Below are 26,941 nucleotides of genomic sequence, written 5' to 3'. Positions count from 1 at the left end.
CCATAAAGAAAATGGAAAATAACTTCAGGAGAAATTGAAAAGCGGAAGGCGAAAATTAGGCTCTTAGAAAGAAATCTGCTGCACATGCATTAAACATTTTGTGCTCAAAAGAAAGCAGACAATGTGTCAGTGTCAGAGCTAATGTATACGGGGGATATTTATGTCCTGCATACTAATTTATCCTTGTGTTTAGGACTTTCAGCTCAGGACATTTATATTCAGGATAGTGACTTTCTTCACTGAAATTAAGAGACATGTTTAAAGAAGAAACAAAAAGCAATAGAATGGTATTTAAAAAAACAGACCTTTGAAGGGTACAATCCTGTCAGGATAACACAATGTTCACCCAAGACAGAAGCAGTGGTGACAAAATCTATAATTTAACATTGACTTTATAAACAGAGTTAGAAGAGCTGACACTCCAGCAAAAAATCTAAAAGCTCTTTTACAAGGCTTGTCAAGCTTTGAAAGTCTTATTTTGAATCAACGCAATGGCACATGTGATATAAGCGGTATATTCTAACACTAATATTGTAACATCTAGATAAATGTTATGATCATTTGTTCAGCTCTAGTTCTGATCAATATTTCTACTTTGAAGTTTAAAGGCTTTGGTCAGCATGTTTCTCCCAGTAATAGTGTCACTGCAATAAGCTACTTTCAACATAATTCCCATTGAGTTGTTTTGTTGTTAATAAGAAAACAGTCCATGTGCTATGCACAACAACAGCTGCTTTTTTGTTAAAAATGCATTGCTTAAATGATTAACTACTTTGGAAAACAACAGAAAGACCAAATCATATTTATTTTTTCCATTACCTTAATATTTATAAGTTTGCTCTCTAAATATGAAAGGTACAGTGAGAAAATATCATTTCTTAAAAGTTTTATGTGTTGACGGATGTTACTGACTGGTTTCTGTACAAATGGAAATTGAGACACTGCAAGGTTAGGGTTAAACTTTAATGTAAGTTTAATGCAATCAGGATTTGATTGGATAGTTTGAGCAACACAAAGCAACACACCACACATAGAGACTTTTAAACTGTTTGTAGTTATGACACTATCCGAAAACTTTACATAGCAGGTCACATGAAAATTTGTTTCTAAAATTAAATACTGATTTGTAAATAGACCCTGAATGTCATTTAATGCTAATGCCATTTAAAACTTGCAGTGCAACATGTACATTTATTTGCAAAAATAGTTTTGGAAGACACTTTTTAAATTAGGATCTATTGTGGGTCAGCTGAAAAGCTTAAGATGCTAACAACATGTAACTGAATCAAGGCTGTATTTTGTTACACTTGGTGACCAAACAGCAAATATCTAATCAACTTCTAAATGCTTTACACTGGCATTAAGATGACAGTTGAAATATTGATGGATCTGCCAGTTATCAAACGTTTTCAAACTGGTTTTAATGTCAGACGCAGGCACTCGGTGGTTCAGTCGATACTTCTGTCTGATCACAGATAAATGTTGTTTCAGTCTCATTTTTGTAGCTGATAGATCATATGAGAACATTTTCGCTGATGTTTGGTAATCCTTCTTGGTAACACGTTTTTATGATAGTATGTGCAAATCCAATGTTTTCTCACTATGTAAAAAAAAACTATATATATATATATTTTTTTTTTGTTTCTTTGAGAAAGAGTTTACTTTTGTATACATTTAAATGTTTATCATTATTTTATCGAACAGATAATTATTCTCTTCATTAATGCGTAACAAATAGCATATGTCATGATAGACAGAAGGTTACTGTTTCTTCCAGTACAGTGCTTCACAATGCAATCTGTTTTCTTCCTTTTTGCTCTGCAACTCTACAGCAGATCTGTAAAACAGTGGGTGATCTGCCAGCCTGAACCTCTAAAGACCCTTCCAAAGTCTTTTGTCTTGCATTCAACTCTCTCTCTCTCTCACACACACACACACACACACACACGCACACACACTCACGGATGAGGCACAAAGACTCTTCATGAGGTTTATGAGCTGTAACCCTGCTGCATCATAAATAATCCAATCTCTTCCAAACAATGCAACGAAGGGCCTCCTAGGTGTAATTGTTCCTCGATTCAGGGTGGATGGAGAAAAGAAAATCTCATTACAAAACAACTAGAAAAACTAAAAAAAAAATAAATAAATGTTGGACACAATACGAACAGTTTTAGTAAAAGACATACAAAACTTAAAAATAAAAAATAAAAACCAAAAGCTACTTTGATGTTGAGCTGCCAGATTCTCTTCTCGCCTCGAACCAAGACGCACTTAATCAATTTTCTTTGTAGGAGAAGAAACATAAGGGCTCAAGCTGAGAAAAACAATGATTCAAGGTTGTGGTGAAAAATGAGCGTGTCTGTGCTGATAGCGGAAGGTCATGTGCATCGGCCCCCAGTGTGCGTCTGCTATCTAGCACGCAGCGAGGGTGCACTGCTGGCATGCCACGACACGACAACACTTCTGCCGCAGCTTCAGCGAATGCCACGGGCCACTATCGTCGTTTTGTGGATTCAGCTCGAAGCACAAGTTGGATGAGCCACAAGCAACTGAACTCAACTCATCCAGGAGATGTTGAACTTCTTACCATATTATGCAGACTGAAAGCAGAACTGTGTTTGCCCTTGAGGGAGGAAGTGTCGGCAGAGATGCCAATTCTGTCAAAAGATGTAATAAAAAGCCATTCTGATTGTCACTGACGAAGTATGATGTTGAACTGCAGTGAACATCACTGCTTCTACTAAGAAATTCGACTGTGACTTACTTTCCTGGGTTAAATCAACTTTCTAATTACTTCTGTTTTAAATGAAAAATATGCTACAATCAGTCAACAAACAAACCTTTTAACAAATTCTACAGTTATTTTAATAATCCCTTTCTTTCTTGTTTTCCTTTGTTTTGCTGTGTCAAGCACTTTTTGGTTTCAAGTCAAACATTAATGAGGTTTAGATCATTTTCTTCGAATTGCCCATTCAACATCTTCTCATTTGAAAATGTTTCTTGTTTACATTATATTTCCAAGTACATTGGGTTGTGTGCCACTTAGTCAACAAAATAATAATGATATTTCAAATCATATTTCAGGCTCAATAAAAATAAAGAACAAGAAATGCATTTATTTTTTTATCGAGGCATAAATTATATAGCACAAATAAAGTATTTTCTCATTTTACCTTGTCCTTCACAGCCATTTCCTACCTTTCCTGTGGTATTTCTTCTTTTTATGCACTGCTTTTCTCCTGGGTGCAGTTCTCTGTGTAAAAGTGGTTTAGTCCTTTCAGCTTTTCTTCCACAAACAGGTCAGGCGGAGATCAATAACGTGTGCAGATAGACTCTTATCTCAGGCTAAAGGAGGCCTTATCAGCCCCCCGTAAATGGTGTTTCATGAAAATTCCTTGAAACATAATCCTCCTTGAGATGGAAGACAAAAGATAGACGAGGCCTCTATCAAAAATATCTAAAGTAAGTTTTACTTTTCTACTCACACATCACAAGTGTCACAGGAAAACAAGTATGGATGAGTAATGCAGTGAGCTCTCACTCACCGCACAAAGTGTACCTGAAAGAAGTGGAGTAAAAAAAACCTACAGGAATCTGTATTTCTTTCAAAGCAGGCAGAGAACTAGTAAAATTTAAGTCTTTCTTTTTTGACGCATGGCGGCCTACATTTTGGAGAGCTTTTCCTTTCTGAATACAACGCCTCTGTAGGGGGAGCCATCATCTTCTCACATCTTATTGACTCTGTTGAATCTCTGCTGCTTGGTAAAGCAAAGAAACGCTGTAGCATGTGGCCAAAATCAATCGCTAGGCTGCCTTGGAAAACCGATAAAACTACCTGTCTCCAGGTTTTAGCAGTTACATTAGTTTCATGAGCAACCTTACGAAACAATGCAAACTGTTTTGCCAAATTAAACCAGCACTTCAAACAAATGAGTTTATGCACACAACTTCAACAAGTTTTGTGGTTTAAATGTTATTGTACTCTAAAGGTGTTTTTGCTTTTGGGAGTGGATTATGAGTACACAGTATTTTAGCCGAAGGCAGTCGGAAGGAAGCCCATTTGGGCTCAAAACATTTTCAGGGGTGAACCAATATTTTTGAGATTTAGAACCAGAAACATAAAAAGGAAGAAAGTTATTGTATTACAATTGTCAGCTATTATTTTGCACTTGTTTTAACCTTAGAATTTCACTTTTGCTTAATACAGTGATAAGAAAAGGTCTTCACCCCTTTTCAATTATCTGCTGTTTCTGCTTGTTTAATCTAACGTAAAAGTAGAAAAAAAAAACATGAGCGTAAACCTTTACGAAACATTCGACCTCGAGTTCTTTTGAATTTATAAATCCACTTTTGTTTCTATGTTCAGATCTTCAGGTGAATTACTTCCTGCTTTACCAAACTGCCATTGCTTGGACTGCAATAAGACTCTGACTTCTCATTAGTACGTCCTCCACACGGCCTCAATTCAGCAAGTCCAAGAGCAGCTGCTTGCAGGGATTCATTACAGGAACAGTCAGATATAATTACTGTTTTTAGGCTCAATTGAGCTATTTCGATGTTGCAGAAAAATTCCTATTTAAAATCAGAGGTTCCCTGGTCCGTCTTCATCTCACTGAGGCATCATTCCTTTTGCCATTTGGTCCGCAACCACAGACAAAAGCAATTTATTTCTTTGAATCCATTTGGACCAGTAAACCCATGGTATGAACACAAGCCAAATGTGTAAACAGTTGTAGTTTCACAATTCAAGGATTGAATCTATGTGACGACGTCTTATCGGTAGCCAGTTTTTTCAGGTCATGAACCCCATCATGGGAACGGATAGCAGTTTAATCCATGTGCCATAATTCCATCCCTAAGCGCATTAAATACCAAAACAAAGGAATCTTGACAGCGGAACAACTTTTAGAATGAAAATAAGCAGGTTAATGTCCATTGAACCTCTCCTGACCCTCTTTATAGCATGTTTTCACTCCTGACATCAGTTCATGAGAATCATTGAGCAAATATGGTAACAGTAGTAAAAGTATCACTGTTAGCATAAGTTAGACTGTAATACAGACCAGAAAACAAAACAGAGGCTTTGCTATGAAATCTTCATCTTGTACTGTGAAAAAATACAACATTATATTTACCCGTCTTACATCAAATTAACAAGAGTTAGATACGTTTAAGTGCTTTTTTGTATCAATACTTTTGATTAGGGTTCATTTTCAGCTTAATGTTAATTTGACATGGTTGCAACTATATATATATATATATATATATATATATATATATATATTTTAAATGCATTGACAAAGTATTTTCACATGTGTCCTTTTATCAGGTTTGTGTTAATCAACAGAATCCAGACTGTGAAAATGGACCAGAGAACAAATATTGCCTCTTGAATGTTAGAGCAATTCCTGCAGAACGAAATTAATATCAAAAAGAAATAATTACTTTGTAAATGTAATTGACAGTTCTTTTTATCTACCAGAATGGTAATTATTTACTTTATGCAAAGAGACAAAGTGTTATGATTAAGTATATTACTAAATAAGAAAACTGTTCGTCGTGAAAAGAAATCCTGTTTGTTGTCAAAAAGTTGCATTTATCCTCCATGTAAACAAGCAGATGTCATAGAAAATCTGACGAAGTCAGACTTTCAGCATCTTTACTTTTGCCAAATTTGAAAGACAAACGTATGCTAACAACAAAAAATGTTGATGTACTTTCCTCAGCCGGGAGCTATTACTGGCTGACATAGACTGAAGGATTTTACAGTTAGCATAGCTTAACTTTATTTTTAGTGCAATTATGCAAATTCTAATCAACTTACTTATCAACTTAAGATGAACTTAATGAACCAACATAGACTACAAACTGCAAAATAAAATTTTATTTATTACTTTTTATCTGTTATGAAGAGTTATTTTTTGTGCCATAGTCTGAGGGTGTTTTTACTTATTATTATGAAACGTCACATACTTCAGCCTGCCAATGGGACTAGGAATGGAAAATAGACACTTGGCTTAAATTTTACGTATTTGCATGTAAATGTTAAGTAATATCTAATTTCCCATTTTAAAAAAATTAACATGAAACAATCAACCATAAAAAATAAAAAAACAAAAGGGGCGTTTCTGTCATCTACTGACATGGAATGTGGACAAAACTTTAATATATGCAGGAGGGTGGCCAGGCGGGTTGGCCAATCATGTGCTCCCCATATTACAGAAAGGTGTTTGCTAAATTTAATAATGCAAATGAATGGATAGCAAAATCCTGAGGTCATGTATCTGTCTCTGTCTTGTTAGTATTTTTTGCCATGTAAGGCTCGTATTTAATAAGAAAATAAATTGCACTTATCTAATTTTCCAACTTCTTTATAATTATGTTCTGATGTATTAACTAATTTCCTTAGTGTCACATTTATTAGGCATTAGGTTTATTGGACATATATATAGCTGGTGTGGTAACCACCACAACGCTCAAGATAACAATATTTATGCAAAGATAAAAATGCTAATGCAAATGCTGCAGATTTAGAGAGTAGAACAGATAAAGAATCTGAATCCACATAACCCCGCTCTGGGTTTTTTGGGGATGCAGAGGAATTTCTTTGTCCTGCTCTACATCTGCCTTCGCTCCAAACAAGTCTATGCCCAAGGCATCCTGTAATGAAGAAGCTTTGAAACTGAGTCATGAGGGTTCGTTCTTAAGCTCTTTGTCTTAATCTGCAAAACAGTTCCTTATCTGATCAGTCGGGTCTCGATCAGATCCATTTGCATGCAAAACAGTGGCTGTGTCTCTACACCAGGCAAATACTTCTGTGCACACAGATAACACTCCTCACGGCAGCTCCTGTTTGCTGCTTCACGTATCAGTGCAAGTTGACTTTACTGGGAAAGTCAACAACAGAAATTGTACAGCCCAATTGACAAGGTAAATATCATTAATCTGATAAAATGCTATGACTTTCTATACCTATTGCAGTTCCTCAGTCCTTCACTGAAAACAGGGCATATAATTTGTGAATTCCCTGTTTAACTGGCTGTTGTAATTATGTTTTAAATGAACCATCCTTAATCCGAAAACATGAAAGCAACATTAGCTGACAATTACAGATGCACCAAAAACTCCTGCCTTTCTTCTATCAGTGAATGCAGGAAAATTTATTACCATCCCACAGACATAGCAACAACACTTCAGTGTCAATGCTACTGAGAGAAGAAAACTCAAAATAGCTATTTTCAGTATTAGTGAGATGTTTCAAAACAAAACCAGAGGGAATACAAAGAAAAGCTATTTAAAAGGAAGCTATAATTTTCACCGCATATAATGACATGTCTACGTTTTATTTAGGCTGCGAGAAAACAAGAGTCAAACAGAAGAAGAAAAAGGATGAATGTATTACAGCAAAGTTGCTCTGTTTTTATTTTTTGGGCAATTCTCTATCTGCTGGGGATTTGATGCTGGATTTGCAAATGTTGGCAGCCTTTTGGAAAGCTGAGAGTTAAGATAAGGATTCACATTTTCTAAGGAATACACAGGGAGGCTGCTGATCTAGTAATGGGAGCCAAGCTAAACGCTAACGGTGTTAAAGACCCTCACCATTGTGTCTTTTTAAATAATATGATTAAGACTCTGTTTTGCATCAACTACTCATACACACGCACATGCAGTGTGACATCACCCCTGCTCCTACTATTATTTTATAAACACTAAGAGCAGAAAAGGTTTTTTTAAAGCAATTTGAATGTTGTTTTATAGCTGCTTATAGAAAAATCTGCAATTTACTGAATTGGAAATCGGCCACAAAAACTTAAACTACTATTATTTAATGTGCTATGCAACAGTGTTTCTGTTCTTTTCTCACAGCATTTGGATGCAAGAAACAACGCAGCTGTTTTCTGTGTGCGTTTGTGTAAAACAAGTTTCTATAAATAAAATAATGATCTTCAGTCTCAGAGGTGTGCAACTAAACACTGTCAGAAAAGTTAACTACTGATGTCTGGAGTTGTAAAACAAGCTTAATTTATAATTAATCAATTTTCTTATTGTTAACTTCACAAACAAACAAACAAAAATAAAACAACATTATATTAACTTACTTCCATTAGAGGTCTAATTAAATTTGTTTGTGGACTTTTAATGAACACATGATCTTTTTATAGTACACTTCATTACCTGCAAACAGATGTTTTTATTATGACCTCGTGAAAGTTAATGCTTCATAATAAAATACAGAAAGTGACGAATCTGACAAATTAATATTGAGCTTACATAAAAGATTTATTGTCATTGAATTTCTCTGAGTTTGTGACTGAATCTGCTCCTTCTGCCAACCAGAGCGCTGTATATTATTTTGGAGAAATCTTTAGTAGTCAGGAATTTTACTAACACTCTCACTTCATGCTGTTGTCTCCAAAAGGTTCAACAATACAGAAAATGTCCTAAATCTGCTTGAAGAGAGTCGGTTTAACCAAGCCTCAGATTTTGACCCAGCAGATGCCGGAGTGGAAAAGGCCACTAAGTCACCACAAGTTTCATGGTGGAACAGTGTGTCCAAGGAAATAAGTTGTTTGTTTTTTGTTTTATTCAATTTCTGGATATTCATTGGGCTAATTTTGTCAAACTCATTATAGCTTACATCTAAAAATGTGCACAAACGTAATAAATATACAACAATTAAACAGATATAAATGACCCACAATATGTGAAAGGTATGTGACTGAACACTCAATGTGACTGAGATTTAAACTAAATTGTGTACTCTACCCCCCTCTTGTGGTGATATAACATACAGTCTGTGTCCTGAGATGATTAACGCACACAATCAACCCCTATGTGTCTGGATAAAGACATGTCTTAACTGCATCCAAGTTAGAGTAAGCACTAAGGCGATTATGTTTTATCTATTGGGTTGTCATTAAAATAAATTTAACTAATTATAATATGAAACGTTTCAGTAACTAAGGAAGATTGGAGAAATGTTTCATGTTTATTTCTTATGCTAATAAAAGTAAGGATCGTTACAAGTTTGAGCTCATTTCATGTTCCTATTATTCTGGAAGGCCGAAGAAAATGAGGCCCACTCATAAAAATACATAAAGAGTTGGCCGCATTTAGAAGTTGGCCAAGACTCGGCTCAAACTAAATCATATGTCCCCATACTCTGGCTAGTTCTCTTCCTCACATAGTGCGTGTTTTTGTCTGCTACAGGACCATGGACATAAAAGATCATTTGATCACTTCTTGGAATTTATAGGCTTACTCTAAACGGTTATATTATATTTTATGTGCAATCCAAATGGGAGGAGAATTGCTGACACCATGGAAAAATTAAATTGACAGTAGTAAAAGCAAAACAGAAGCAGCCTTCAAACTGTTTTTTTTTTTTTAATTATTATTATTCGACACATAAAAGTTAGTGTTATATTTTACCTAAAGGTAAGGATTTTTTATCAGAACAAGTCCAAACCTATATGGTTGGAGTGAGCGAGCCAAGGGATCCCACATTGGTTGATTTTTACCTCGATCTTGGTAAAACTTTGTGTTGGAATGCATAAAATAGATATCAATTAATTTATTATTAAAGGCTAGCTCTTAAATAGTTGAAACTTTCTGACAGAACTATTGTTTCAAGGCCTAGTTACTCAGTAGCAGTGATTTTTGCTTATATCATAGTGAGTGTGACTTCATGGTTGTCACACAAAGTTTAAATACATAGTTAACTACTTCAACTTTTACTGTGTTTTATGTGCCTGGAAGCCATATTGGATATTGAACTTGAGGTAAAGCACAAACCTTCAACTTTCAGGGATCCCACTTGAGTGGATTTTTCCATCTGAACTGTAAAGTTTTGCCTTCCAAGAACACATTGAATACATAATAGCAATTGTTCCTTAAATATGACTCTTTCCATTCCGATTTGTATATATGAAAATTATAGGCCTTTTTTTTTTTGTAGTTCAGCATATAAATGACTTTTTGAAATGTCTTTCCCCTGTTTGGAACTTTAGAGTTTGCACTTTGATTGTCTCTTTATTTCACACTTCATTAAATTTAGTGAAACAATCCTAAATTGCAGCCTTGGTTCATTTCATACACTGATATTTAAAATTTTGGATACATGATGACTTAAACAGTTCATATTTAAGCTGTTCTTAAAACATATTTCTGGTTTTACATTTCCTGCAGTCTGATTGCAGTCATGCAGCTCTACTTGCATAAACCATAATTTCTTTACTGAAGACAAATCAGAGGCTTGCAGACCCTGCTGCAGTCTTTCCAACAAATATGTTGTTTTCTTTTCCTTTTTTTTCCAGATTATATTTGTAGAATAAATGTCTGCTTGATCACAAATCTTTTTGTCAATCCAGACGTTTTAGCTTTCATCTCAGGTTTCTCCAACAATGAAAACATTTATAGGGAAAACATTCATTTCACAGACTCTGAAATGAAATGAGCTTATAGACATCTGCAGCCAATCTTGGCAAACTTTTTAAATATCCATTACTGTTTTTATTATATTTTTATGACATTTTGATGAAGTGATCCATCAGATCTGTTTAACCCTTGTCTCGTATTACAGTTACAGTATTACGGTTGCTAAATTAAGCTCCTATTTAGCTGGCAGATTTCAACTGTGGTGCTGGTGACTGACTATTCAGCAGTGCCTAAATATTGGCAACTTGATGTGCAGCTTAATTCTCATCAGGATTTATAGCAAAGTAAACATTTTCATGTACCTGCTCATTTAGCAAGCTACCAAAGCATAATAATAATAAAAAAAAATGGTACTGGAAAAAATGAAATCAGCTATCTTAACTCTGTCTATTGTGCAACCATCTTACGTAGTTAGTTTCCTTACTTTGATGTGTAAATTAGCTCGTATCTAGTAAACAAAATTGATTCTGTTCCTCTAATGTGGAATTTCCAGAGATGATGATACAAAGAAAGATTTTACATAAAATCAAGAAAATTATGAACAGCCTTGACAATCCTCTTCATGAGACTGTCATAGAAAAAGTCATGTGATCCACCAATGTTGATCACATGACTTAAGTATTTCCATTGCAGTTTTACAAAATACACTAATTTTGATATAGCCAAAAAACTTTATATAAAAAGACCCAGATTTTTTTTAAATTGGCATTTTTCCATTAAGCAAATTTATTTCTGAAATGTCATTTTGCCCAATTTTACGGTTAATGGAAATGCAGCAACAGTTTTGTCAATGTAAGCTGAAAGCCAAGTAGACTGTGATGTTTCCATCAAGAGAGGATTAGACCACTTAACACTTCCCATCTTCTGCTTGGAGAAAGGTTACATAAGTTCAGCAGCAGCAACACATCCCTCCTTTGGATCCTCGGTCTCCATCTGTAATCGCTCTGCTGGTGAATTTGGACGCTCGGCCTCCTCCTCGTCCAGCAACACCAGCGGCAGCACAGCTGTGTGTGGTATTCAGTGGGTGGCGTTTGCTGTTGGGCTCGTAAATTCACGGATCAAGTGTGCTGACTCCTGTCCACGGTGGTATGTTAGGAGTACAGTCCTCCTTTCCAGCCCGTAACTGCTCAGCAACGCTCGGCACTCAGCCGGTGGGGCTGTGAACATCTGTTCTGACTGTTTTAGGGTTACTCAAAATGAGACCTGCTCTTAATGCTAAATTAACTCGACTGCACCCCCCGCCTCCTTAACAATCCTCAGAGGGATCTGAATCACTCTTATGTTTCTGCTTATGCTTAAAGTCACTGCTATTTTTACAAGTCTTAGCTCCATAAATGGAATGTTTTTGTCATTTTTATTATAAACGTTTGCAAAATACTGTGATCAAATATTGATGCTTGTTGACTTAGTTGCAATGGCAAAATTCAGAGAAGGCAATACAAACATAATTTAACTTCAGTAATTAGTATGATGAGTGTCTAATAAATGAATTATTTATCACACATAAAGTGGAGCTCTTGTATTTTAGCCTAAAATGTTAAATTCTTTTTCTTTTCACTGAGGAAAAAAGATTGTTTTGATCAGAGAAACCAGCTCCATGTAAACGAAGCTTAAGATTCTCTATAACTTTATTCATGAACAGTCTTGTAGCTACTTGGTCTTCATGTTGCATATTGTTCACTTATGTTACTTAGTAACCCTATTGAAGAGAGCAAGTGAATTTATATTGAGATTCTTTAATGAACTCTGAAGACAAAAATGTTGCACTGGATTTTCTCTGAAGAAATCAGAATGTAAAATGGAAATGCACAGAAAGCTATTCAGAACTTTAGTATAAAGAAACTCACAAAATTACAGATAATTTTCCTTCCTCTTTACAGTCATTCACTGATTTGTGTTCCTCTTTCGCAATAAATCACTGCAAATGTAATAAATTATGAATAAGTTTAAATGGTTTTATTACTTTAACACGTGTATGTTAGTGAATAGTTATACACTTAGGGTTGTATTACTAGTCACATTTTTCCTGTGAATGTCAGCTTGTCTTTGATTGCTATAGTTAATTACTCTGATAGATTTTTTTTCCAACTCTTAGTTGTTTTTGTTTCTGTTAAAGCCTGTAAGTTAGTAAAAGATCAAAAAGCACATTGAATTTAGGAGGAAAACACAGGTTTGACCTAGATAGACATATCATCCAGAGACGAAAAAATAGTAGCCGCTCACTTCGGAGGATTTATGTTCAGTTCTCCAGGTAAGCTTTAGAAAACAAAAACATGACCTGGGCAGGCGTCAAAACTATTTCAAGGGCTTTTATGACTTTGAGCAGAAACTTTTCCAGCTCAAGGTTTATGCTACTTCCAAACATCACATTCTTTGCATCTTCCTTTTATCTGTTATGTGCCAAGCTGTAATGTTGCGCCAGTAAATCACAGCGCGCTATTCTTTGTCTTTGTGCAGACAGAAACCACAGCTGCCATGGCTGCCTACTTAAATACCTTATTTATGCTCTCTGCCTCAGTGCACACTTCTCCCAACACGGCCCATTAATCTGAAGAAGAACTGGGAGGAGCTGGCTCATGGGGGCACATTATATCTCATAGTGTCTCATCATTGCTGGAATGGGTTGAGGAGCTGTATAATCCTTTTAAAATAATCCCTTTATATCCCCTACTTTCTTACACACTCATCTCACTCATTGCATAAATTTCCATCGATTTTCCAGTAACAAACGATGACAAACATGCTTAGACGTCTGAATAAATAACCACACAATAAAAAAAATGTGGTAGTTTGTTTTAAATTCTGCTTCTCCGCTTGCCCACTTTGTTTCCCATCCTGGTTTATTTATTTCCATTGTGATCATCTTTCAGCACCATCTTTTACTTCTTTCTCAGCTTATGTCTTTATGGAGCCATAAGAAAATACCCTAAAATTCGCTTAATCATCGGTGAGTCAACGGAGAAGAGCCATTAAATCTGTGTGGTCCACACAGCAGCGTCTAAAAAAAAATAAAAAAATCTCCAACTGTGCTGGAAAACACTCATCTCTTTGGCCGTCACACCTAAATGGCGCTCTTCTCGTCACAGCGCCGCGGCACATCAAATGCCTGGCTCGAAACTTGGCCGCTCAGGACTGAAGTTTGAGGAGGAGTCCTGAGGGTTTGTGAGCAGAGTTAACGCCAGGGTCACTGACATCTTCATCAAATGGCTCCAATCCAGACAGCTGAAGGAAACTTTAGGACTCTGAAGTAGAGACATCTCTTTGAGTCTGCTGTATTTTTGGAGATTTATTGGCCAAAACATGTGCAGGTGGGTTTTAGTTGCTTTTACAACACAAGTAAAAAAAAAAAAAAAGAAAAGGCAGCACAACACATACCTCACATGCTAAGCACACATTCAGAACATGTTCAGAACATTAGTCCTGCCAAAAGGTCAACATTTATCAAATTTTCCACAATGTGAGAAACTCTGAAGATGCCATTGTTTGACTACAAATACCAATACAGCAGCTCCTGCCAGCACACACAGGCCTTACATGTTTAAAGGTTTTTTGGGTGTGTTAATACGGGTCCCGTATCCAGAACTCCTCCATCCCGTGGCCATGGTGTGCTTTTTACCAAACGTAAACTCGGTTAAAATTGATAGGCTGCCAGTTTTGTAATGGAACGGTTTAAAATTTGATACCCGTTGTGGTTGGAGCAGCTCTTGGTCTGTTTGTGATTTTTAACAACCACCCTTTGTCACCCTGCCCTTTTGATTTTATTTGAATCAACATGCAAGAAAAACATGAGTTCTCTGGGTCATATGCAAAAAAAAAAAAGAAAATATGCCATTTAGTTCAAAATTACTCTTTTATTCTAATTTCCAATCTTTAATATTAAAAAAATAAGGCAATGATTTGGTTATAATGTTTAAAGTTGTTTTTTTTGTTTTTTTAGGATATTTCATGGGATTTGAATGATCAGTTTTCCTGACAAAAAAACAACACATTTTTTTAAAGCTGCATCAAATGGATGTTAGGCCAACACTAACAAAAATATGGTCAGCATTTTTAAGATAGTATAAATTTGTGAATTTAAATAAAAATGGAAAGATTTATTTAATTTTTTTCTCTTTTGTTGAAAACCCCGTTTGCCCCAGAGTAATTACCAACCTTGAAACTTGAATTTGAGGAAAGTAAGCTGACAGACAGCTAAAAGAAGAAGACAGAGACAGTTCATATGATTCCCAGTACAGATGGTTCAAACAGTGAGCCCACAAAACCAGATATGTTTGTTGTCTATAAGCATTAAACACTGCAGGTACAGAAATGTGTTGTTTTTCAGTGGTTTTTACTTCTCTTATGGCAGTACTCAATGCGTCTTGTTTAGTCAAATTGGCCTGAAGACGACATATTAAATGTTTGGAAAGATTACAGGTTGTTATTATAATGCTTTTTGCTGACCAAGGGTCTTTTGTCTGCAAGTTTAAGATATATTAATACATTTGAACAAACAAAGCTGCTGTTTTGCACATGCAGATCAACAATTCTTATTGTTTTTAGATATGAAATACGGATCCCGTATTCAGATCGCCTCCATTTCTTGTTCTTTCAGCAAGGTGAGGCTTCTTAAAGTTTCCTAATTCAATGCCCTGACAATCTGATCTCATTGTGGTGAAAGGGGTGGGTAGCATAAGTGCCAAAATTGACTTCTGTTGTGAAATACCCTGCTGTAGCGTAACACTGATTTCATACAAAGCCCTGTCGATACATCTGTTGAACATTGTGATGATTGCTTTAACATGCAGATAAACTGGATTAGCCATTGGGACTTGTTTTCAATATTCAGCCAGAGAGCAGCTGAAAACACAAAAATCATCCTGAAATACACCAAAAAATTGCATTCTTGTCAGAGACTGTTTGGTCTCTCCATGCACCAACCCAAACTTATCGACTCGCTCACGTCACCAATCCCAAAAAGAAAAGAGCTCATCAGGGTTTGTTGAAGGAGGATGTCTGAGCTACTTCAGCTCAGACAGGAGAAAAAAAAATAGCATGTAAAATCTCCATCTGATCAGCAAAGAGAACATTTTTGAATATTTTCCATTCATTTCAATGGAATTGCTTTTATTTGTGTGGAGAATAATACTGAAAAGCAGTAATATATTGCCAGGCTAGGTATTAGATCTGGGCTTAGCATTTTATACTTCTAAAGAGTCAAACTCTGACAGCAAATGGAGACCTTAATGCCTTAATGCTTGTTTACATCAACTCGCAGGGTTTATGTGGACTGCCACTCTGACAGCAGCTCTGTTCTGGGCTCTAAGTGTTTGTGTAAGCAGAATCTGGACTGTTTTTGCATGTCTGCATTAACGGATAACATTAAGGCTTGTAAAAGCCCCCATACTTTTGAGATATACACATAATTTAAGCTCAGGATGTAGTATGTTTTTTAGCCCTTGAGTGTAAATATGCACATGTTTCATATTAATAAATGTGATAAGCTTAACACTTTGTGGCTACGATTCCAGTCAGAGAAGAAAATAAACTGCTGCAACCTTTGTTCATGTTCAGCTAAAGGTTTATTTTGCTTTATCATTTTAGTAATTTTAGTACGTCTGTTTTTAATCAAATTCATAGCCAGATAGCATTCAAAGTTATGTTAAAGCATCATCATTTAACAAATTAACTTCTTTCCTTTTGCAAATTAACAAAATTACTCTGATCACTGGACGGTTTCTTATCACGGCTCTTAAAGTGAGATGGAGGTTAGTCTCTATTAGTGTCAACAAACAGACTTTCTTAGTGACAATCCAAAAGAATTTTAAAATTTTTAGAGAAAATCTGAGTAAATTCTTCAAGGTATAGTTTGAACTGGAGCATACAGACATTTACACACATTCATGTTTAGGTCTTTATCGAGTCATCTCTGTAGTCTCTCCCTGTAATTTGGAGGCATTGTGCTGATGTGAAAAGCCAGTTGTTGTTTCTTGCTGGCCGACCTGGCGTCCCTCTGCCTCTCCTATACATCCCGAAGCTTTTCTAGGAGGCTGTTTATGTGTTGAGTGCAGCACTCCGTGGAGCTTAGGGCCTAATGGAGTGTGAGAGAGGGGCCTGGGCTTCTTCAGCTTGCGCTCAGCTGTACAAACATGCGCCACAACGCAACTCTTGGTCTGTCTCGCTACGCTCTAGTCAGTGCTTCTGCCGGTCCATGTGTCTGCTCTATTCACAATTTGTCAAGTTCATTTTTACTTTTAGAAATTAATTTTTATTGTTTTCTGCAATGTCTGGTCCACTTCTGCACTTCTTATTTAATTTCACTGCCAAATACCAACAAGGCAGAGTAGGACATAGTCTGGTTTCTTTCTTGACATGCCGCTTCAAGATGTTTACAGAGGTGAAAAGAGTGCAGGCTCGTGTGGTAGGTCTCTGGGTTGTAAGGGCAATGTTTATTTTTATGGTAAGACAATAGCAGAAGGATGATGAAATAAAGAAATACTCCCTGGAAACTGATTAAGTCATCTTTTACCGCCTTGAGATTCTCTGAGCACAATGTGACACTTTGCTGCGCATTGCACAATTTTCACATTTTGTCATGTTACACATACAAGAGGAAAGCATGTTATTAGGAAAGACCAACAAAAAGTCATATGAAGTAGAAAGGAAATTGTCAATACTATTAAGAAAACCAGGTGCAAGTGTATTCAGCCCCCTTTACTCTGATAACACTAAATAAAATCCAAAGAAAACATTTACAGTCATAAATACAGTCAACATCTGTATAATTTAATAAAAGATTAAACATAGTGGTTAGGTGAAGTTTGCTAGAGAATAATGGTGAAAAGTAGCATTAATAAGACTTAGGAACACTGCAGACATTTTAAGAACAAAGTTGCATAAAATGGATGAAGAGATTCATTAAAAAAGGAGATTTTAATTAAACCTCACTCTCACTTTAGTATTTATAGCCACAATTATAATTCAATTGCTAACAGTGACTTACCTGCACATTCAAAATATGCACAACGATATAATGAGTACTAAAAATTAGTCTTTCCATAATTTTAAATAAACAAGTAGGTTTGAGAAGATAAGTTTGGTCTGTCTCTCTGGATGTAAGTGATTGAAAAAATCCTCAACTGGGATACCAAGACAGGATCGGGAGATCTAGACTCGCTGAATTCAAGCATCAGAATTGGGGGAAAAAGGGTTTAAAGAGCTTTGAGCGTGTCTGGGCTTCTGTGAGAAAAGTAGAGCAAATAACTACTTGTTACAATCAAGGTTTACTATCTTTTGTACAACACAAAGCTTTGATGTATATGAGCCACAGTGGCAAACGACTAGACAAGGTTCCACTCCTGCCAGCATTGAAGAGAGAGATTAGTCTACATTAAACAAAGGCTTCAAAAACATAATTTTATGTCAATGTGCACCAAAATCTTAGGAATATTGATAAATCCTGGGACTTGCAATGTATAGCAAATTAAACGTTTCCTCTGGGGCGGGGGGAGGGAGAACAACACAACCTACAAATGTAAAACCTGAAGTTACAGACATAACTTTCATAATTTTATGAAGCATTACAAAATCATTTACAGTATCAACCATGGATATATCCATTTAAAAGTTTATTCGATCAGTTTTCACTAATGTGGACACTGTCATAATGAATACATCTCGGTTAATAAACAATCCGAAAGTCTCCATGAAAAAGGCCATCTTCCATATCACAGAGTTCCTCCTTTCCAGCAGCATTAATGGACCATGTCATGATTGATTATTGCGTCATTATGCATCATCCATCGCCAAGTCCTAGTCGACACACGCTGCCTTCCCAGAAGGCCGTACTCTGGAGCGAGTGTGGCTCTGTGGAGTGGAAATCTCTAAGGTTGTGGCTCACCATCCTCCAAAGTACAAGCACCTGAAAAAATAGGCCAGCCTTCACTTTTCCGAGCGGCAGCACCGCTGAGTTAAATATAGACGCATTATGCCTCAGATTTAACTGTATCCAAACACATTAAAGATGACTGTCTTACAAGATTCTTCCTGCGTGGAGATGACTGTCATTAAACAAGGGAATATGTGTATGCGAGTGACACAAAATGTCATCCAAAACAGAATGCTTTGTGGTGATTTCATGAGAAATTAATGCCTTCATTAATGATTTTTGGGAACATGTAGAGCTTCCACAAGGACTGTCCAACTCAAAGCTGCTGAACAAGCAGTGCAGGTTTCTTTTGGGCACTTAGTGGGTAACGGCAGGAGCCAGGTTCAGCTTTGGCCAGCATGGGAAGAAAGTGGAGCTTATAAGGTTAGCAAATACCCAAAATGGCTCATTACATTACTATAAAAAAGAAGTACATGTACAGATTCCTCTGGCCACTCTTAATGTGTCATTTAAGCGTTTTATTATTATGATTCCTTTCTCCCCGGATTTAATTTAAAGCATCTGGCATTTTTAAATGATTTTTATTAGTTAATATTATACTGTTAGCACTGTTGCCATGCAACAAAAAGATCGACGGACCTGGGTTTGAATCCATGGAGGTGCATGGAGGTGTTCTCCTGGTGCATGTGTGGGTTCTCTCAGGTACTCTGGCTTCCTCCCATAGTTCAAAAACATTACTGTCAGGGGAAGTGGTTACTCTAAGTTGTCCAGAAATTAGTGTGTGTGTGTGTGAGTGTGTATGCGTGTGCATGGTTGTTTGTCCTGTGTGTCTTTGTGTTTGTGAAACCTCTGGACAAGCAACTTGTGCAAAATGTTCCCTGCCTTTGGCCCAATTACTTTTGGAGACAGGGACCAAAGAGAGTAGTCAATTAAATGGTAAATTAACCTTCCCCCCCACATAGAAAGCCAGAGTACCCAGAAAAAATCCTTTTATAAACAGGAAAAATATGCTGACCCACATATAAAAAGAGGAGTTTAACTCAGGACCTACTTCCTGCACAACTTTCGTTTGCGTTTTGTTTGCAAACAAAAGTTAATGCATAATACCAAACTGTCTATAATGAATTAATGATCAAGTCTTTACACAAAGTGTGTGTGCTAGCATTAGCTTCTGCTAACTGCTTCACAATAAAGATTAATGCTATGTGGAGAGAACTAACTTCTCTGTGGATTAGTCTTCGACATAAAGGCTAAAAAATACAAAGTTTCTGAAATTTTTGTTTTTATGAACTTTTCCCAAAAATTGTGGGACATAAACAAATGTTTTTTTGTTTTGTTTTTTTTTTGTAATATGTCTTCCAGACAACAACTCCAGCTCATATTTTTGGATTGAAATTTAAGCTAAACATTTTTTAATCAGAAATTTGTGTCAGAAAAACTGTCTTGCATGTCAAAACCCTACATTAAGACTGTGCATCTGTGAAATATTGCACCTGTTGTCCAAGTGTTTTTGCTCAATTTTCTCTTGGCTTTTGTCCCTCCACCATCAGTAAAACAACTTAACGTGTCTCTCAAATAATTGCAGGGCCAGGTCTGTGACCAAAGTGCTCAAATTCCTCTCACTGACAGCTTCACTGCTTCATAATGATGCATTACAAAGAAAAACACGTTTGAAGTTACATTAATCCTCTGTGTCAGGTTGCGTGTGTGAGAGAGTGTGAGTGTTTGTGTCATTATGAATAATCCCAAATGTATTTCCCTCTCAATATATCTCACAATGAAGCATTTCGCGCTACTTGTTACATATTTTCCATTTCCAACAACATCCCGTTCATTTCTCATACTTCATTACGTCCTCGCTGATGTGTTTCTGGCTGAAATTGAAACAGTGGGAGCTTAAAGTAACGGTTTGTGAAATGAAATTTGATTCAGCATGCAAGTGTTTTAATGGTTAATGGGCATATATAACCGCAGAGCCTTAAGAAATAAGTCAGGAATTGTCTGATTGGAGCAGAACGGGGTGAAGAAAAATTATATTTAGGATCAGAGGGAAACTATTATAGTTTCAGAGGGAAACTGCTGCCTGGTGTCCAGTATCTACCTTTGTTGCTACAATTAAGAAACAGTTTAAGAGATATCATTATGGTTGATAAAGTTAAGCTGTGTTTGAACTGAAATATTTATTTATTTATTTATAATTTCAGTTACTTGTGTCATCTGCTCAATGACTTATCTATTTTAATTCATTTTTTTTAATTCAGGTTTATTATTAATTTAATTAATAATTAATTTCTGACAAACATTGAAGCATCTCAAATTTAAGTTATCACTGGCACATCAAGACATATTATCTTCAGATGCTCCTACTTTAATATATATTTAGAAATGATATTTTGTTTTATATCTTAAGACTGAAAAGTAGCAAATTTCCAGAAACTTGTTTATGTTTTGGAAAAACTTATCACAGAAAATATCTAATAAAGTCGATTCAGAAAAAGGAAAGAACGGATGAAAGATAAATACATATTGTTTTAGAAGTTTTTAGAATATTAAAAGCATTGTAATTAGATTTTTAAAAAATAAGTTGTATTATTTTTTATTAATTTACTTAAAATACTAATGTTTTACCCTTTCTTCTAAAGTGAACGTCTTGCCTATCTTCTTCCCTTTCCTGTCATCCCTCTAACAATACTTTGCCACATGTGTGAAATGGACCTAAGTGAGTGAAACTGGATCCGGGATGTTAAAGAATGTGTAAAACGCATAACACATGGCCTGTTAATGCCAGCTCGCTGTGCAGGATGTAAGGGTCATCAATGTCTCCAGGACAACAGGACCTCTGCCAAAACCATCAGTTTTTTTTTGAAAAACATTGTTAAAAGCTGTAATGTTGTCAGAAACATACTAGTAAGTTTTTAAAATAAGAAACACCTGATCAATAAAATTTAATACCATGGCACATAAACAAAGTTGGTCACATTTATTTGGTGTTTTGGTTCCTACCTCTCTCTTTTTGTAGCATTTTTCAAGCAAAATTACCTGCCTTAGTGAACATTATTGATCTCATTTTATTTGATTTGTTTTGCTTCTATAAACAGATTGCTTTCCACGTATGAATGCAAATAGTTAACTGGTGCCACTTCTCACGTTTGCCTCCGGTTTCCACCTATCTGCCATCTTTATGGCAATTTTTCCTCAACATTTACTAACAGTGCGTGTAATTCTTTCATCTGGAATTTTATTTGCTCATTAGTTGAAAGTGCAAAAATCAATCTTATTGATTAAATAAATTATTAAAAATCTAAATGCTATCTGTTTTTCTTAGTAGTGATACATTGAAGACTTTCAAACTGCACTGAAGTCATTTTGTTTCATCACACAAACTATTATCACCACTTATAAAACCCAGATTTGACAGATTTGACTCCCTTCAACCTGTCAGGCTGACGTGTGGTGCATCATTCACTGCCATGTAGGACCTGAGAGCTGCCAGAAGAGGGCACTCCATCTCTGTTTTTGCTCCTCCGGCTGTAACAGAGCTTTAATTCTCTCCTTCACAGCCCCACAAGAGCCCCAGTGTGACAAGTTTACATAGACCATCTGCAGACCTCCCTACAGCCATAAAAACACTAATCACAAGGTCATAAAACGTGACTCCATAACGACACCCAGAATGCAGCGACTGGATTCAGTGTTGCAGACGCCAGCTTGTGAGTGTAGCTCTACATGAATGTGGTTATTGAAGTAGTTTTTTTTTTCTTCCAATAATGATTTTAAAAATGATCCCAGCAAGTTACACGAGGTGGTAGAGAGTGTTTAGGGAAGCAGTCTGAAGCTAAATAATGACAATATTGACCAAGCTATCAATAAACTCATTATCAAAACTTTAAGTATTTTCCACATTCTTAATATTTTTATTCATACAAGAAAACAGAAAAGTGTGGTCATTAGAACGTATGTAAACATGTTTAGTAAAAAGTTAAGCAAAATACGCAAATTATACAATATTTTAGTAAAAAGAAACGTAAAAACTGAGTATTCAATCTTTTATTTTAATTCTTTTCTTTTTTTTATTTTAACCAAATCTGCATACCTATTATCAGTCATGCTGCTAAGAGTGACGAGAAAGTTGCGGATGCCAACCCTATATCAAGTTAGCCTTTTAAATTGACTAATGTCAAAAGCTGAAATAAGTTAATTTAGGTGCAAAAATGTGTTTTTACTATCAAAATGCCACAGAAAGATTCATTTTTATGGAATGTTTTTACTTTTCAAATGTGTGAGGACTTTTACAAATATGTTTTGCAGTTTTCTGTTTTAAATAATCTCACCTAAAGACTAATGGAGAAATGCATTAGCTCTCCCTATGACCCTGCAAGGATAAATGGGGATGGATGGATGTTTTTAAGAAAATGGAAATTAATTTGGTTGTATGTTCACTATTATGACACTAAGCTGAGTTCAACATCAGTTACCACACATTACTCCCAGACCTTAATAATAATAATAATAATAAAAAAAATTGAAATAGAACTTGTCTGATAACACAAATTGGGGTTAAAGATTGTACAAAGAAACATCACCATGTCCCATCACACTGAAAATCACTGAGATTTATCTATCTGCAGAAGTTTGCAAAACAATTTCTAAGCTCCTTTGCGACACAGATGAACCACAGTGAGAGTCATTTTCCACAAATGGAAAAAACATTGAACAGTGGTGAATCTCACCAGGAGTTCAGAGTCTATCAACGGTTAAAGGTTCATCAACGACGAATCCAAGAGATTACAATAGACTCCAGAATACGTGCTTCGGTTAAGGTCAGTGTTCATGATTCAATAATAAGGAAGAGAAAGGGACAAAATGGCAGACCAAAGTTCCTGTAGATCACAAAGAACAAACAGCTCCATTTCGCATTTGATTAAAAAAAAGTCTTGATTATCCAAAAATTTTGAGGAAAATATTTTGTGGCTCCTGAGACTAAAGTACAATATTTTGAAGGCAGACATTTCTTCACATCAGATGTAAAACTACAAGCATATCAAAAAATAAATAAATTATGTTAAAAATGATCATGCCCCGAGTCAAACAAGTTAATGGTAAAGATAGATTAATTTTTTTATGTTTGCCTTTAACTGCATTTTTTTTTACTTTAGTGTTTATAAAATTAGGCTTGTGTGGTTTTTTTTGTATTTTCTTTTCTTTTAAATTAAAATTTTGAAAAATTAAAATTGCTTTAATCGTTTCCAAATACCAAAAAGGTTGCATCAGTGTAACGCATATTTAAATGATGCATCGCAAATTTTCAAATGTTTGTTTTAGGTGACTATTCTATATTTTCTGCCAAACATTTTTATTCCAGATTTTTGACTTCACAATTAATTAAACCTGCACAAGAATCACAACTTCAGTCGTGGAAATAAAAGCGTGAACCCAGCCTGTCTGGCCATCCTGGTTCAATCTCTTTTCGACTTTCCACAGAAAGAAAAGACACAGGAGAGCGATTGACAGACAACCTCCGTGGAGCTAAAATTTATTACATCAACAAGCTGCCCAATATGAGAAATCAAACATCGAGGGATGTTATCGCGGTGAAATCATTACATACCACCCACCTTGTTCTCATGCACAGCAGGAGAGAGTCCGCGTAAGAGACGAAAAGAGGAGAAGGAGAGGTTTTATGATGGATTGTCTGGGGGCAGCGGGGCTTGGCTCATCGCTTGGCCCCCGAACTCAGTGGGCCAGTGAGCGGGCACTTGTCATCTGGAGTGCGAGGCAGCTGGGGTTATCCTCAGAGACACAGCGGGGTGAAGTGGGTGACTGTGTTTGAGGTCCGCCCAGCTGTTATTGCCCCTAATATTCAACAGATGTCTGGGATCTCAATCCGCTAAGTCCTCGCACATGCGGAGTGGAGAAAATCAGAGCGGAGATCCTGCAGCCGGCTGAGCAACAAGGCTGTGTGCACACAGTTACAGCTGTTATGATGCATTTATTCAATCCCTGTTGTTAACAGTTTAGAGGGATATATGTTGTTTTTGTTTTTATTTTTTAATATGATGCATTTTAATTTGATACTTTATACCCCTGTCTGACTTCTGGTTTGTTTTTCTTATCACCAATAAATTTTTCAGTCTGTAACATCTGGGAGGGAGACCTTAAGAGTTTGGTGCATTTACATTTTCCATCCATTCATCCATCCATTTTCTGTACACCCCTGTCTCTGGGGGGTGAGGGGGGGTGCTGGTGCCTGTCTCCAGCGAACGTTTTGGGCGAGAGGCGGGGTATACGCCGGTCTGTCGCAGGCATTTACATTTTAGCTGTTAAAAACACTCATGAATGCACAATAATGATTCACAATTACAATGATAAATGCATTTACAATAACATTTGTATGAAGGGTGAGTAAAACTGTAAAACACCATATATTTTGTTAAATAAAGCCACTCATGTTCCTTCACATTATTCAAAATTTAGTAACACTCAGCTAATCCTATTTCTGAATTTTTGTGTCATCGCCTCCAGAAGATTCGCCTTAAATTTGTTTGCAATGGCAGTGTCTCTTACGCAAATATTTATCACACTTTGCCTGTATGGCCCTAAAAATATTACACATTGCAGTCATGTCAAGCCCTCTTCTCAGCAAGAGAAATCCTACGCTTCCAAACGTGCATGCAAAAGAAGAAGAAGAAAAAAAATGTAGCTAAATAAAAAGCAGCACTGTGCTCAAACACATAATCCATGCAGAGGCTTTCGTTTGAGGGCGAAAATAAGAAAGTGGAGAGTTGCTTTGCTCCAAGTGGTCACAAGGGGGTTGAGCATTTCGAGCCTCGGCTCACACAGCTCGCTTACTTTGGAGAGCGCTTCAGGGAAAGCAACATTAGATATAATGAAACATTCACTGGTCGGCCCTCTTTCCAGCCTTTGCGCTCTTTCGCTTCCACTGAGGATATTCTGACTGAAACCTTTCTACAACTTGCTTTAGTGCCCATCTCAGAGCGCATAGGAGAAACATGGAACTGTATGAGAAAGAGGTTAGATTGATTTAATCATTCTTTCTTAAAAAAAAAAGGTTTTGCCTTATATGTGTGAAACATTAATAAAATGGTTGCTTCTCCATTAATCTGCCTCACTGATCGCACTGCTTCTTGCTACCAAAGACAGGATTAGAAAATGCAGAAAGCCCTTAAGATGAGGATAGTTTTTCACTCTTAAGTGCAAACTGTAAAACGTTATGTGGATCAGAAGTTGATCAAAAACGCACCACCTTTCAGATTTAGAGTTTAGCTTGTGAGGCACTTGCCTCAGCTTGTTTTTGCAGGAAAAGGGGAAATATAGGATTTCATTATGCTGAATTACTGCAGGAGACGAAGTTCACATGTTATGTTTTTACTTATTTCCCCCTCCTCCTGAATTAATGCCGGTTTTTTTTTTCCTGGTTTCCGCTGTGGTCCTGTGTGGGACACACACTTGGCCACAGCAATGGCCGTGGAGACACTCCCAAGTATATAAATTCACTCACTCGCTCTGAGACGCATTGATTCACTCCCAAATACCCAAGCAACTGTGAAAAAGATGGACTCCACAAATCAAGCACTGGTTCATAACGAGCATTTCTTGCCATCTGAGGAAAATATTCACGATTTGAGGACCTTTTATGAGGAAGGTGATGGCAGATTGACACCAGATGTGTCATAAATTATCAGCAGAGAGATGCCAAGCTAAATAGTCCAGTATAAATATACGGCAACTCCAAATATACTCGTCGCTTCAAATTCAAAAACTTCTCTGTGTAAGTCTATTTTAAATGACTGTGACATTTCTGAATATTTGGAGAGGGAGCCATATACATTTTTGGCATAAACTAATATTGATTTATTGTGATCAAATCACTGGTAATAGATTAAGACAAATCACTTAAAATATTTTTTAGACATTTTTTATCTGCTTCCTGCTTTGGGTCTAAATCATTATTAATAAAATAAATGTCAGTGTATGCCTGAAAAATAAATCTGTTAATTTATTCATGTCATAAATCTACAAAAATGTTTTTTAGTTTCAGAAAAGGACTGATTAAATGTAATGTTTATTTTTCACTTCCTTTTTTAGAAAATTAATAAGTAAAAATAACACAAAAGCTATTCAAGGAAGCTTTACTTACTGGTTATAAATAAATAAATACATAAATGTCCTTGCTGACTTTCTGTTGGCAGTGGAAAATTAATTTTAAACTTTGTACCTGCTGTTGTTTCTAGAAAGAAGTTGAGGAACACACACACATTCTACAAACAGTAGGACATAAAATCATCTTTTTCTGGGCAAAAATTTACAGAATCTGTAGCCCTGTGACACAGAACAGAAATAAAAATTTGATACAGCTAACAGTAAATCTGTGGTTGTTGTTCACATTTAACCAAGTTGGTGTTTTTAATCATTTAAAGTGTTGCAGACGTTGAAGCTACAAACTATTTCTTCACACTTGTTCTTGTAAAAAAATTGCCACATTTAATCACTTGTAGGACAAAATCCAAAACATTAGGACTACTCAAGGTATTCTTCAATGTAAGTTTCATGTAATTTTTATTGTTTTTGGAAACACAAAAAAGTATATTTACATCAATAGGACCACATTAAAAT

Source organism: Poecilia formosa, unplaced genomic scaffold, assembly GCF_000485575.1.
Source record: "Poecilia formosa unplaced genomic scaffold, Poecilia_formosa-5.1.2 Scaffold231, whole genome shotgun sequence".
Lineage (NCBI taxonomy): Eukaryota > Metazoa > Chordata > Actinopteri > Cyprinodontiformes > Poeciliidae > Poecilia > Poecilia formosa.
The sequence above is the reverse complement of the archived record's forward strand: the minus strand, read 5'-3'. Positions refer to the sequence as shown.